This window comes from Mus musculus, chromosome 12 (assembly GCF_000001635.26).
Source record: "Mus musculus strain C57BL/6J chromosome 12, GRCm38.p6 C57BL/6J".
Lineage (NCBI taxonomy): Eukaryota > Metazoa > Chordata > Mammalia > Rodentia > Muridae > Mus > Mus musculus.
Window position 1 is genome coordinate 110750451 of NC_000078.6, and position 15242 is coordinate 110765692.

The window sequence follows — 15242 nt, forward strand, 5'->3', positions numbered from 1 at the left end:
CTCTTGAATGAGTCAGGTAGTCTTTCTACTCTTTTCACTAGCTGTAAGTGCTGTGTTACCTGTCATTGGTGCAGGTGGGCTTGCTAGCCCCTTTTGTACGGGTTGAGAAACTTTCAGAAATTAGTCAGCGGCCTGGCTTCTTGGCTAACCCAGGAGAACATTCAAGGTCTTCTGGGCTAACCCAGGAGAAATTTAGTGTTCTGAATGCCTGAAGCTCGATTTGTCACTTTGAGTTCCTTATCCTGGAGTCTTGGGGGTGGGAGATGGGGGTGGGAATAGGAGGTGGAGAAGTCCATACTTGACCTTCCAGAAAGAATACCTCTTTCCTGTTAGTGATAGGAGCTATACAGCTGCTTTTGTTGCCCGCCTCAGATTGTGACCTAGGTGTGCATGCAGCGAGCAAGAGTGAAGGCAGTAGCATCCCACCTAACTAAAAGTAGTAGCTGTTGACCTCAGGGCTTCCCTTGATGTGCCCAACAGCGTTTCCGTGAGCTGAGGGCAGGTGGAGCAGCTGCTCAGAGCCCGAAGCTCAGTCCTGTCACCCTCTTGATGGCCACTTAGAACCCGACTTCCTTTTCTTTTCTTTTTGTTTTTTTGAGACTGGGTTTCTCTGTGTAGCTCTGTCTGTCCTGGAACTCAGATGCGCTCACCTGCCTCTGTCTTCCAAGTGCTGGGATTAAAGGCGTGACCACCACTGCGGCTCACTTTTCTTTCTCTTGGGTCTGCTCTGATTTCTTGGTTGCCTCTGCTTGTTATAAACGGCTTTGTCTCAGCCAACCTCTGTGGTTTCATTCTTACTTCCTGGCTGTCAAGCACAGTGGCTGCTTGGTTCTGTAGCTCCTGTGGTCCCAGGCTGCCTCTGACACTGTTACAGTGATGCTCAGGGGCTTACCATCAGCTGGGATATTTTAGCTTCAGTGTATTTTCATAACCCATTACCTGTTGACTCTAGTTGACTTTGGCTCTCAGGGTCAAACTCAACATGGCCCTGGTTGTTCAGCTTGTTGCCATCAAACCCACTGGATCCACTCAGCTTCTCAGCAGCGTTTGGTGCCATTGTTAGCTTATTATTAATTTTACATTTTTATTTATTTTAGTTTGTGTTTGGTGGGACATGGGCATGTCACAGCATGCATGCTTGTTAGAGAACAGTTTGTGAGAGTTGATACTTTCTTCCCACCAGGTGGATCCTGGGGATCCACTCAGGCCATTAGGCTAGGCCATAAATGTTAACAGCCCTTAGCTGTTGAGCAGTCTTACCTGTGTGCCTTACCTGTATTTATTACTTTTAAGCCAGGCGCTTGCTATATATACCTTGGGCTAGCCTTGAACCTTGTATGTATTCCAAGCTGTCCCTGAACTCTCTGTCCTCTTGCCTGCCTCAGCCACCTGTGTCATGGGATTATAGGTGTGTTTCACCTTGGTTTGAATTAGCACTTTAAATTCTGACTTTATTTGTATTAGTGGTTGTGCATGTGCATGGGGCAAGCATGCAGTGGTGTGCATATGGAGGTCCGAGGGTAGCTTTAAGCAGTTGCTTCTCTCTTTTCTGCCCTGTGGGTTTCACGTCAGGGATAGCACTCAGGACCTCAAGCCTGTGCAGCAAGCACTTTAACCTATCCATTCATCTTGCCCACCCTGTCCTGACTTTTGAGCTTTCTGGCCCATGTCTCTCTGGCTTCTTGTCTTTAGCCTAGGTTTTAGTTGTTTCCTCAGTGCCTTAGTCTTAATTCCTTTCTCAATTCTGTTTCTTAGCTGCATGTGAAATCATATTTCCTTTTTGTTCCTGAAATACTTTGTTTTATCCCTTTTTCCCCTAGGAAAATTATCTATTACAGTAAATGAACCTAGTGGGTATTTCTGTGAGAGCACAAATCAGTTAGGGCAATTAAAACTTAAACTGACATATGCTTCAGCCAAGATCTGCCTCACTCATCTTCAGCTGTAGATCTTCTTTCTTGATAGAGAGCTGTTTTGCCAGTTCCTTCTGCAGGTCCTGTTGCCCTCTGCTTTCCAGGCCATGTAATGCTCTAGTCCTAGATGTAGCCATCTCTGTATAAAACTGTGGCTTTCCTCCTGGCCTGCAGTATTCCATCCGACCTGCTCTAGATGTCTGCTTTGGCTTAGGTGGCTGCTAGGCCCTGTCACTGGCTTGGGCTTTACCCTCTTCATTCAGATTTTTTCCCCTTCCAAACAGATTTACAAGATTTGCCCGTTAAATGTTCTTTTCAGTGATGGATGGCAGTGGCACATGCCTTTAATGTCAGCACTTGGGAGGCAGGGAGGCAGAGAGAGAGGCAGGTGGAGCTCTGTGAGATTGAATTCAAGGCCAACCTGGTCTACAAAGTGAGTTTCAGAACAGCTAAGGCTACACAGAGAAACCAGAATTTTTTTTCCAAGTTCAGTGTGGTGGCTAATGCTTGCAATCTCAGTACCCAAGGGGCTGGGGCATGAGGATTGCTGCATGTTAAGTTCCAGCTTGGGTCATAGTGAGACTCTGTCTCTCTGCTACCCCTTGCCCCCAATACTCAGTTTCCTTTTCTGTTTTTTTAGTTTGCTCTTTATTCCTTTAGTTTTGTTCCCCTCCCCTCCCCTCCCCTCCCCTCCCCTCTCCTCCTTTTCTCTCCTCCTCCTCCTTCTCCTCCTCTTCCTCCTCCTCCCCCCCTCCTCCCCCTCCTCCCCCCCCTCCTTTAATATGCATTGCCTGTGTGGGTGTCTGTGTGAGATCTCCTTATATCTTGATGAATATTAAGTTGTAACAAGAATGTAGGACCTGAGTAGTTTGTTATTTCAGTTCTAATCACTCTTTAACTCTTGATTCTAAGCAAACAGGCTTTAGTTCCTTAATGTACTTTTTCTTTTAAAATTATTGGGTGAGTATGTGTGCATGCTAGGGTATGTGCAGAGATCAGAGGGCAGCTTTGTGGAGTTGAATCCCTTCTGCTGTGGGTTCTAGAGCTTGAACTCAGGTCACCAGAGCTGTAGAGCAAGCAGCTCTATTTACAGAACCATCTCCCAGCCCAGAATGTTGTTCATTATTAAAGTTTTTTTTTAATAATTCCATTTATTTACTTGGTAGGGGGTGAGGAAGGACACACACATGGCACAGTAGAGGAGGTCTGAGGACAACTTTTGGGAGTTGGCTTTCTCTTTCCATCATATGGGTCCCAAGAAAAGAACTCAGTCTTAAGACTTAAGGTTAGTGGCAAGCCCCGTTACCTGCTGAGCCATCTCACTGACCCTTGTCTTTGCCCTCTACTGAGCCCTTCTGATTCCATCGTCATTGTGCTTCTCTCCCTTTGTCCTAGGTTCACTCAGTTTCTTGTGGGTTCTTTTGTTTGTTTGTTTTGTTTTTTTTCGAGACAGGATTTCTCTGTGTAGCTCTGGCTGTCCTGGAACTCACTTTGTAGACCAGGCTGGCCTCGAACTCAGAAATCTGCCTGCCTCTGCCTCCCGAGTGCTGGGATTAAAGGTGTGCGCCACCACCACCCGGCTGTGGGTTCTTTTTAAAAGCATGTCGAGTGCTGACTTGTGTGCGCTGCTCTTGTTGTCTGTGACCCCAACAGCTATGGCCTCTGCCTCATGGCTCGCCGCCTCCTGCTCCCTCCTATGCTGACTCTCCCCAGTTATTAGAATGAGTGATCTTTAAAAATGTGATGTCATTCTCAGGCTTAAAGTATTTCAGTGATGTTTGTTATTGAAGCAAGGTCTCATGTGTCTCAGGCTGGCCTCACACTGGGTATGTAGCCAAACATGACCTTGAACTTGCGATCCTCTTTATCTGCCAACTTCTGAGATTATATACAAAGTCTACCATGCTTAGAGTATTGATTCTTGCTGATTCTACCAGGAAAACCCAAAAAGTACTTTGCTGGGACTGTAGCTCAGTGTAAGCTGTGTGCCTAGCATGCATGCTCTCACCTGCAGCGCTGCAAATGAACAGACAACCCTGACTTACTCGAGCTACCTGAGTGAGCGCTTGCCTTCTCTATTTGCAGTTCTTCCATTCTTTTTCTAATTCACTGGCTTCCACTTCATCCCCTTGATAGTGTTAATTTTCTTGACACTTATTCTTTTGTGCTTTTATCCCTTTTGTCCTGTTCTCTAAAGGGGAGCTTATCCACCCTTTATTACCAGAACAGCACCTTGATTTGTGTTCCCCTTGACTAGGTTGTTTGCCTGTGGAGCTACCAGGCTGGCTCCCTCACCTTCTGATTTCTCACTGTGGTGGGTTGAGTGAGAATGGCCTCCATAGGCTCATATGTTTGAGTCTATGGTTTCAAGTTGATGGAACTGTTCTGGAAGGATTGGCAGATGTGACATTGTTGGAGGAGGTGTGTCACTGGGGATGTGTTTTGAAGTTTCAATACTTACACCATTTCCAGCCTCTGCCTCCAGCTTGTGGATCAAGACATGAGCTCTCAGTTGTCCTTACCACTGTGCCTTTGCTCTGCCATCATGGGCTCTAACCCTCTGGAACCATAAGCCACAAAATAATGCTTTCTGTATAGATTACCTTGATCAGTTGTTTTATCACAGTAACAGAAAAATAACTAAGACAGTGTCTGTCTCTATGTGACTATGCTACTCCTTTCCAGACAGGGACTGCCATCTTACCTCAGTCCCTTTTTGGGCTGTGGCATGGGAATAGCTTTTCCCTTCAACAGGGTTTCATTCTGTACAAAGTCATGGTTGTCCTGTAGCTCAAGATGGTGTTGAACTCATGGTAACCCTTCTAAATCAGCTAAATCAGAGTGTGAAAATGAGTGCCATCCAGTTTGGCTGACGTTTCTTCATAGTCCTTTTTACTATCTGAATCTCAGCCAACTGTTTGTGCCTCCTGATCTTACACAAAGAGGTATTCATCATCGTTATTCTTGAGACCTTAGAGTCTAAAGCAGTACCTGGCACTTAGAGTAGAATTTAGAGAATACTGGCTGAACTGTGAATACTGTGAACTGTGACAGGGCTTATCTAAGCTGAGTTCATAACAAATTTTCTACGTGGGACATAAGTGTTGGTGACTGCTTGGTAGGCCTGTTTTGTTGTTTAAAAAGTCAGTACATTTACATGGTGTAGGCTAAGTTTGTCCGTTCCCCCCCCTCCCCCCCAGACAGGGTCTCTCTGTATAGCCCTGGCTGTCCTGGAACTCACTTTGTAGATCAGGCTGGCCTCGAACTCAGAAATCCACCTGCCTCTGCCTCCCAAGTGCTGGGATTAAGCCACCACGCCCTGCTCTAGGCTAAGATTTTTTAAAACCTACATTAGTAAGGGTTTTCAAACATTTTGACACGTGTTCCCCCCAAATCTCTTTCTAGCCCACTGTCCAGAGGTAGGGGAGAAAAGATGGTAAATAGGACAAGGGGATGTGGACCTGTTTAGAAGTAGTTCTCGGGGGTGATTCTAATCTCCATTTGTCGGGGTATTAGCAGTCCAGTTTAGTAGTGTCAGGATACCAACAGTCCAGTTCAGAAGTGGCACCCAACACAAATTAGCAATGGTAGGGTCCAGCAGAAACCTCCAGGCTTCTGCTGAATTGGCACGAGTCAGCAGAAGTGGCCAGGACCAGCCAGAATGCCATGAGTTCTCTGATGTGCCTCTCTCTCTCAAGTGAATGAAGATCAGTGAAGTTGAGAGACCGATAAAGAGTTGCACAGCCAGCCTTGCAAGGGCCTAGCCATTGTCCATTGAGTCCCACTTATACTCTCTTCAAACATTACGTGTTATTCCATGGGTCTTGCCTCAGCAAAACACCTTGTGGGTCTGTATCACGTGACACAACCAGAAACTTTCACTTCAACCTGGTTCCAAATTTAAAGGACATGCAATAAAAAGTCTCCCACATCCTGGCCCCAGGCACTGTGTTCTCTTTACAAATAACCAGTATTGGAGGTGAGCATGTGGCCATGTGGCTCAATGGGTAGAACAATTAATTGCTTATCAAATAAAAGGCCCCAGGTTCTGGCCAAAAGAAAACCAGAAATAACCAACAGTAAGTTCACACAATATGTAGTTTTTCTTCCTTCCCTGCCTCTGGAGACAGCCTATGCTATAAGACACAAAATTATAAGTATAATTCAATCGCCACCAAAATGCAAATTTTAACATCTGTATGTTTATGGTTAAACATTGTGTGAAAACAAATTTTGTGTATTTTTAGTTTATAAATGAAGATGCAAAGATCAGAAGTAGTCAGAAGTAGTAATGGCTGAGTAGCAATATGGAGCACATTTAAGGCTCATACATAAAAACTGGAGACATAAGCATCCCCTCCTCTTCCTGCATTGAGACCGTTTGAGATCTGTTGGCTAGTGCCTGCTTACATTCGCTTAGCTGGTATAGTTAGGAATAAGGCTTGATGCTGCTGTACCTGTTGTGAAACAGTTTCCTGAGAGATTGAAACATCCCATCCTCCATGGAAGTTCTTTATTAGGAAGAGAAACGACTCAAAATAGCCTTTGGACATCCCTGAAACTGACCAGATTCACCAGGCCCTCTTCCCTCCCAGAATAAACAATAAACCTGAAGACTCTGGGGGGAAACAGATACTGGACAGCTGCTTATGAGAGATTTAAGTCTCCTGAGGCACCTGGACAGGACACACTCCAACCTGCTGTGCTGCCTGCAGTGTGCTCCAGGTTCCCAGCTTTTGTGAGCTGTCATGCTAGGGTGGGCTTTAGTGATGCAGCTGTCTTTGTATCATTTCTGCTCCTGTAAGTGACCCTAACCTATACTCCTCCTATAAGTAACTGAATAAAAATAAAACTCACTGCTCACCACGTCGGCCTTTGGTATATTTGTACTTTGGTCTGTCCTAGGCTTCTTATCTGGGGTGAACAGGCATGTGTGTTGCTTCTGTCCAGAAGTTTGGTCACACAGTAACACCTCTATTCCCGTCTGTTGTTGGCAGTCTTCATGGGACTTTCCTGGTAGAGCAGAAGTCCTTTATGGCTGCAGTGGTAAGACCAGGTTTTGTGGTCAGCTGTTAGTTGGTTAGTGATGATGCTTTCCTGCTTTGCTCTTTGCTTTCTGTTTCCATGTCACTTAGCCTGGCCTTAACCATTGTCCAGTCTGTTCTTAGCCACCACTTTTACCAACATGCCTGTGATGGCTCACTATTTTGATAACATCAAATCCAAGCTGAGCCACTGAATAAGCTCCCCTGTGAGGAGCTGTCTCTCACGGAGATTGGACTAATTGTGTGAACTCACTGCTGCTTTTGTATGCTTGTTTCAGTTTTCTCTTCGGTGTCTCACCACAGCTTTCTGCTTGCCTATAATACTGTTTGAATAGTTACTTCTTACACATACAAAAACTTCCACAAAAACAGCCACTAAGAGCATTTTCTGCTCTTGCAGAAGATCCAAGTTTGGTTCCTAGTGCCTACCACATGGCAGCCCACAAGTGTCTGTAACTCCAGTTCCAGGGGATACAATTCCCTCCTTCTGCCCTCTTAGGGCACCAGGCATGCATATGATGCACATACATATATGCAGGCAAACCTCCTATACATATTTTGTTTGTTTGTTTTGAGACAGGGTCTCACTATGTAGCTCTTGTTATCCTAGAACTATGTAGACCAGGCTGGTCTCAAAAATCACAGAGATCCACCTGCCTCTGCCTCTTCAGTGCTGGGATTAAAGGTGTGCGCCACCATGCCTGGCTATTTGTTTAAAAAACTGCCAGACTATAAAAACTTTGAACCACATTAGTATCTTTGCACCTTGGCACCCAGTTTTTAAATATGTAGCTGTTTTGATAGTGCACACCTGTAACCCCAGCACTTGGGAAGCTGAAGTAGAAGGATCAAGAATTCAAAGTCACCATAGGCTGAATACATTCTAAGATAGCTTGGGCTGCATTGTAAGACACTGCCTCAAAAATCAAAGCAGAGAAACATTAGCTATGATGGGATGTACCTTTATCTCTGTACCTGGGAGGCAAAGGTAGGCAGACCTCTGTGAGTTCAAGGCCAGCCAGGGCTATACAGTAAGGCCTTATCTCAAAGAAAGGAAATGAAAAAGAAATTTTTTTTTTTTAAGATTTATTTATTTGGTATGTATACAGTGTTCTGCCTGAATGTGTGTCTGCAGGCCAGAAGAGGGCAGATCCCATTGTGAGCTACCATGTGGTTGCTGCAAATTGAACTCAGGACCTCTGGAAGAGCAGGTGGTGCTCTTAACCAGCCCCGGGCCTTTTCCTAAAAATCAGGGACATACACTCCTTTTCTTTTTCTTTTTTTTCCCCTGAGACAGGGTTTCTCTGTATAGCCCTGGCTGTCCTGGAACTCACTCTGTAGACCAGGCTGGCCTGGAACTCAGAAATCCGCCTGCCTCTGCCTCCCGAGTGCTGGGATTAAAGGCACCACCGCCCGGCTGACACTCCTTTTCTTTTTTTTTTTTTTTTTTTTTTTTTTTGGTTTTTTGAGACAGGGTTTCTCTGTATAGCCCTAGCTGTCCTGGAACTCACTTTGTAGACCAGGCTGGCCTCGAACTCAGAAATCCACCTGCCTCTGCCTCCCAAGTGCTGGGATTAAAGGCGTGCGCCACCACGCCCGGCGACACTCCTTTTCTTAATAGTCACTCACTTGGACTGTGTCAGAGTTAGGAGATGAGACGGGCCTTTGAAGTCATATTGCCAGCTGCATTTTCACATTTATGATATCACATAATACAGGCTGCTGTATGGGAAAACCAAATCTATTTCCTGTTCTCAAACCACAGTAGTCAACACAGAAGTCTTCTGTAACTGCAAAAAGTGTATTTCTCTATCCACAAACAGTTCTGAGGAGTGGACTCTTAGCTGCTGGGTGCCCTTTAATCTAGTTGGTTTCATACCTCTGAGTGATCTAGCATCAGCGGCTAGGGCTTGAAGACTCAGCCCATCTCAGGCCCAGGTCAAGTCAGCCAGAGCTTCTGATGAGTTGCCTGCACATTGAGATTTCCTTAACACTCTCCCAGGTTGGTTTTTCTTAAGTGGCTCATAGAATTTAGGAAAACACTGTTTTCAATATTTGCCAATCTGTTTTAAAGGATTAAAATTTCTCTACTTACATTTATTTGTTTTGTTGGTGAGTGTCTGCCATTGGCAAGCATGTGGAAGTCAGACAACTTGTGGAGTCCGTGTATGGGGATTGACCTCAGGTTGTCAGGCTTGGCAGCAGGTGCCCTTACCTGCCGAGCCACCTCACTGGCTCTGTAAACAATACTTTAAGGGATACAGGTAAGCAGATAGATGAGGTCTGGAAGGGGGCTAAGCCCAGGCAGGGCCTTTTGTGTCAGTGTTCTTGTTTGCCTGTAAGCCTCCAGATGCCCTCTGAACCCTGGCCTTGGGTTTTGTTTTGTTTTGTCTTCAGTACTTGTTATTGTTACTGCTTACTGATTTTGTTGCTGTTGCTGCTCCTGCTGCTGTTTTTGAGCTAGTGTCTCACTGGATTGGAAATTTAATATGTACCCCAGGCTAGCCTGCAACCTTCAGTCATCCTTCCATCTTAGCCTCTTGAAGGCAGGGATTACAGGTCTGCACCACTATGTTAATTGTGGTTTTTTGAGACAGGGTCTTACTGTGTAGCCCAGGTTACCCTGGTTCTGATAGTTCTTCTGTTCCAGTCTCCCTAGTGGTGGGCTTCTGGACATGGCCTGCCATACCTGGATTTTATTTTCACTGTTTTGCAGATTGGCCTTGACCTTATGGACTGACTCAGTGGTCCTGTCATATCGCCCTCCCAAGCAGCTGGGCATATAAATGTACACCTCTACATCTGGCTCCTTTGGGGGCTCTATGAAGATCATATATTGTGTTAGGCATGGTGGCTTTTAGTAAACCAGGCAAGGAAAGCCACCGAGGCCTGTCTGATGCTATTCTTCACCAGCCTCTCCTCCAGAATGTGGCTGACACATCATCATCCCAGGGCTCGGGGGACAGAGGCAGGAAGGTCAGAGGTTCAGGGTCACCCTCGGCCTGTCTCAAACAAAACAGAAATAGGGGTTTTATCATCTGCTGTCAGGCAAGGTGGGTCATGGATTAAGGTTATGACCTCCCTGCAGGGTGGGGGTTGGGTGGACAGAAACACATATGGTAATAGAGGTACTCAGTGTTTTCATTTTATAAATTAACTTGTACTTTTACTGATGGATAAGTTGGTGTATTATACAGATCTGACTTCTGAGTTTATTTTATATCTTCAAAAATTATACTATATAAAGTTCAGTAAATTATAGCTGACTAGAAAATGTAATTTTGCTTACTTTGATTCTTAGTTTCAAATCTTACCTTTTTTTTATCATTTATATATTTTCAACAGGCAACTAAATAGAAAATATTTTAAAAATATAAGAGATCAAATGTTTGTTTCTATGCTGACTATGCTGTAGTTCTTGGTTGAATACATTTAAGAAATGCAAATTTGTGTTATTTACTTAAAGTGACATACAGGTTTGGAGCTTCTGGGCATGCCCGGCCATATCTGGGCTTTACTAAGTTGGAATGCCCTCCAGAATAGTGATGGCAGGAGTTGTCAGGCTGTGGAGTAGTTCAGAGTGTGGGTTTTTGGGTTAGGGATGTTTGTCTAGTAAAGTCTATGCAAATATTCTCAACTTTGAAAAACTCAAGCCGGGCAGTGGTGGCACACGCCTTTAATCCCAGCACTTGGGAGGCAGAGGCAGGTGGATTTCTGAGTTCCAGGCCAGCCTGGTCTACAGAGTGAGTTCCAGAACAGCCAGGGCTACACAGAGAAACCCTGTCTCAAAAAACAAAACAAAACAAAACAAAACAAAGAACTCAAATTTAGACGATGCTGAACCTAGGGCATTTGATTGAGATAAGGGATTGTCAGTATGTACTAGCTAGCTTGGTTCCGGCCAGGCATCTAGTCATTTTACAGGTTCTGACTCCTGCAAACTCCCCGGGCTGCATCTGCTAGGACCTTTGTGTTATCTCCACTTTTCTATTTTGTGCAGTAGTGATTTGGAAGGCAGGTAGCTTGTCTGAGCTCAGAGGACTGAACCTGAGTCAAATCTGTGTGTCCTGGTGCCACCTCTGTTAATCACTCTTCAGAGTATACTGTTGGTTTTCAGCCAGGGTCTTTTCTCCAGATGTTACTGTAATAGAGACTCTGAAATACAGTGTTGTTCATTTTTGGAGTTTTCTCAAGTTAGGGTCTGTGTGGAGAGTGCATCTGAATTCATAGGAGGAATGAATGGATCAGATCCTTTTAAAGTGTTACTAATCATGTTGTTGCCAGGGATTCAGACACAGCAGTGTCTGGTAGTGAAGGCAGGTGGCTTCTAGAATGGGACAGTTCCTGAATGTGAGTGGCCGTCTCCTAGTGCCTTTCTCTGTCTGCTGTGCACTGAGAAGGAAGGGCCCGGCTCATGGAGCTTTTGGAGCTTGTGTCCTGGCTTGCTTTCATCATTATTCACATGGGGTGAGGTCTCAGGATGCTGTGAAACAGTGATGCGCTTGGACTTGCTGTTCACAAGAAACCCGGAGGGCGTTGTGTTAGGAGGCTTCACACTGAAAGCTGAATCTGTTGCAGCATTCTGTGGAGGGACAGATTAGATGTCCCCCGAGCATTGAAGGTAGTAAGCTTTTGCCTATGGCTGCATTAGCCTTTGCTGTGAGCAGGTGTGTGCCACACCAAGCTGAGCTGCTTAGCTTTTCATAACTATGCAGCCTAGTTTTAAAACGTTACCTACTAGCAGGTTGTGTTTGCACGCCTTTAAGCCCAGCACGGAGGAGGCAGAGGCAGGCTGATCTTTGAGTTGGAGGTCACCCTAGTCTACATAGTAAGTTCCATGATAGCCAGAGTTATATGTTAAGACCCTGTCACAAACCAACAAACAAACCCAAAAGATAAAAAGGTACCTATTTCTGTCATCTTTCTTATATTTGCATACAGAGTTTAGAATTTCACATATATTCCTGTTGGCCAGAATCTTAGTAGTGAGCATCTGCCCGAGTTGGTGAGGTGTGAAGCTGCAGAAGGCATTCGGGGGCTTTGGCCATAATTGATCAGGACACAGGCAGTGTTGAGAACTTGCCAAACTCACTTCTGCCTACTTAGTCACTGCCTCCTAATGAAGTGGGGCTGTGGTCAGAACAGAGCTGTGAGCCCTGCTCTACATAAATGAGTGGATTTGCATAATCCTAGGCTCCATGAGTTTTGCAAAGCATCTGTATTTCTTTACTTTGTGTTATAAACAGTACCCTTGTCTATTCTGACAGCCTGATGTTGCTCTATGATGTAGTAACAAGAAAATCACAATAAAAGACAAAAGACATTGAGAAGTGAAGACTTTGTTCCCTTAGAGAGGTCTCAGTGTGACCTAGGCTTGTTTCCTCTGCTGTAACCTGCCAGGTATGGGGAAGGGGGTGGGCATGGGGAGGGGGTAGGCATGTGGAGGTGGGGTTAGGGGAGTCAGGGAGTAGGGGAGTGAGGATAGAGGGGGGAGGATGAGAGAATGTGTAAGATTCCTGGGTGTAGTACATTTACAGTGAACAAAATCAGAGTTCTGTTACCCTCAGCAGGTAAGAAAAAAAGATACAGCAACTTCAACCAAAGAAATAAACTGCAACCAAAACAGTTTCCCCCTTCCCAGTTTCCCCTCCACAATCCCCCTGTCCTTTCCCCCTCCCCTGCCTCTATGAGGGTGCTCCTCTACCCACCCACCCCTCCCACCCCGCCCACCTCAGTGCCCTAGCATTCCCCTACCCTGGGTCATCCAGCCTCCATTCAGTGAATTCTCTACTCCTCCACCCCCCAACCCTCCAATGTGCAGCCTAGGTTGGCCCTAAAGTCATACATACAGCCAAGGATAGCTTTGAACTCTGATTCTTCTGCTTCTGTGTCCTGAGTGCTGGGGTTACAGGTGCGGGCCACCATACCTGGTTCATACAGGCAGGCCCTCTGCCAGCTGAGCCACATCTCCAGCTCGTGAGGTGCATTTGAATGAAGAGCTGTATAGACATACAATTGCTGGCATGTCTTCATGCTTAGATTTTGGTTGATTTGGGTCTTCAGTGAGGAGTTTGTGCTCCCCTTCCCCAGAGGAAGCTCTCTCTCCTCTCTGGGCAGTACTCAGACTTTTGACCTCTGCCTTGGTCTTAGGACAATTGGGATTTCAGATGCCCTCCACTGCATCCAACCCATGATTTCCAAGTGGCTTGGCCTGCTAATCTGCATTTAATGCAGCACTGTCTTTGTGGTCCACCACCTTCTCTACTCAGTTCACTCTCTCTCTTCCAGGTGTCTTTTAGCTTTTCAGTGTTAAAGTGTTTAAATGCTGAGTGTTTAAAAACAGTTGTATGAAGCCAGTTGTATGAAGCCAGGCGTGGTGGCACACGTCTTTAATCCCAGGAGGCAGAGGCAGGAGAATTTCTGAGTTCGAGGCCAGCCTGGTATACAAAGTGAGTTCCAGGACAGCCAGGGTTATACAGAGAAACCCTGTCTCGAAAAACCAAACCAAAAAAAAAAAAAAACAAAAAAACAAAAAAACAAAACAATAACAACAACAAAAAAAACCAAAACCAACCCCCCCCCCAAAAAAAAACAAACCAGTTGTATGTAAGATGAACTATAGGCTATTTCTTCCGAATGAAAGATAACTTAAGGTTTGGCTTCTCTCTCTCTCTCCCTCTCTCCCTCTCTCCTCCCCCTCTCCTTCTTCCTCTCTGAGATAGGGTCTCTCTGTTTAGCCCTGGCTGTCCCGGAATTCATTCTGTAGACCAGGCTGACCTCAAACTCACAGAGATCCGCCTGCCTCTGCCTCCCGAGTGCTGGGATTAAAGGCGTGCACTGCCACTGTCCAGCTGGTTTGGCTTTCCTAAAGCCTCTAGAAGAGTATAGAGTTCTATAGGGCCATAGCTCAGCATGTAGGAGGCCCTGGGTTCAGCCGCAGATACCACCAATACAACAAGAAGAAAAAACTTTATTTTTTGTTTGTTTTAATACATCCTGACTGAAGTTTCCCTGCCTTCATTTCTCTCATTTCTCCCTCCCTCCTCCCCTCTCCCCTAGATCCACTCCTTCTCCATTTCCCTGCAGAAAAGAGAAGGCATAGCCACCAAAAAATTTTTAATACTCAGTATTCAGCCCATTTGAGAAAGGTTTGTGTTAATAGTTTATATCAGTATTAGAGGAAAGAAGTCAAGATACAATCTTGGGGTAGCTGGGCTCCAGAAGACTCTTCAGGAAGAGTTACTGTCTGTCCTGTGGCCAGAAGGAAGTATACTGAACCAGCCATACTCGCACGAGAGACCGACTTCCGCCTTTCTTTGTTGCTTTGGTGACCTCAGACATTTTTAATGTGCACTCGCATGTTATGCATACAGGGAAGCCCAGTGAAGGAGAAAGAGAGGGAGAGAATGACAGGGCTGAAAAAGAGGACCTAGGTTTGGTTCCCAACACCCACATAGTGGTAGCTCATAAACACACATATAGACACTTACACACAACATAAAAATAAACTTGTTTTAAAGGTATATTATGGCCTAGCATAGAGTCGCAGAAAATATGTGCTTTGAGAAATAGTACAATAGACCATGACCAGAACAGGCATGGTGGCCAGGCTTCTGCACTACTCATTGCTCTTTTTCAGCCCTTGTCTTTCTCTCCCTCTTTCTCCTTCCTTTCTTTCATCCTTCCCTTTTTCCCTTTCTCTCTTCTCCTCCTTTGTCTTTTCTTCTTCCTCCTCTTTCTCTTCTTCCTCCCCCCTCTTCCTCTTTCTCTCCCCCCCCTTTTTTTGTAGGTTACCCTGGCCATAACTCACTCTGCCGCTCAGCGTGGCCTCGAATGCATGACAGTCTTCCTCTAGCTTCCTAAGGCACTCTGCCCAGCTTGAAAAATATTTTCTAAGAATAAATTTGTAGGAGTTGGGTTTGTATGAAAGGAAAGCTCACTCTATGTTGACAAGCTGGTCTTTGTGACGTTTGCCAGTTACACTCTCAGGTGCCAACTGAGGCCGCCATGTATGCTTGTTCTTCTAGGCTGCAGTTTGCATTGCCCACTGTTGAGTTACTAGGACTGTATAAAGGCTACTAAATTTTATGCACTTGTGTCTTTTTTTAATGTGGTAGGGAAAGAGAAGTATGTGAGCAGCTCCTGCTGACTTGGCTATAAAAGAAGCCATGTCTCCTTCCCAGGCTAGCGTAGCTGGGGGAGAGAAGCTGTAAGGGACAGAGAGATGATGGGCTGCACTAGTGCCAAGGCAGAGGCACAGCTCTCCTGCTTATGCTGTAGCCTT

At 45.5% G+C, this 15242-nt stretch overlaps 1 protein-coding gene across 10 annotated transcripts in view; it reads left to right on the forward strand.

Moving 5' to 3' along the window:
* Wdr20 (WD repeat domain 20) overlaps positions 1 to 15242 on the forward strand; it is a 69251-nt gene that overhangs the window by 15426 nt on the left and 38583 nt on the right. Inside the window, exon 2 of one of the 10 annotated variants that reach the window (XR_872718.3) lies at positions 3080 to 3198. The exons of 8 other annotated variants lie outside the window; for them this stretch is intronic. The gene's annotated coding sequence lies outside the window, so the exon portion shown is untranslated. Of the gene's footprint in view, positions 1 to 3079; positions 3199 to 15242 lie in introns of those variants that run through there. One more of the 10 variants, XM_030246901.1, reaches the window with a different exon arrangement.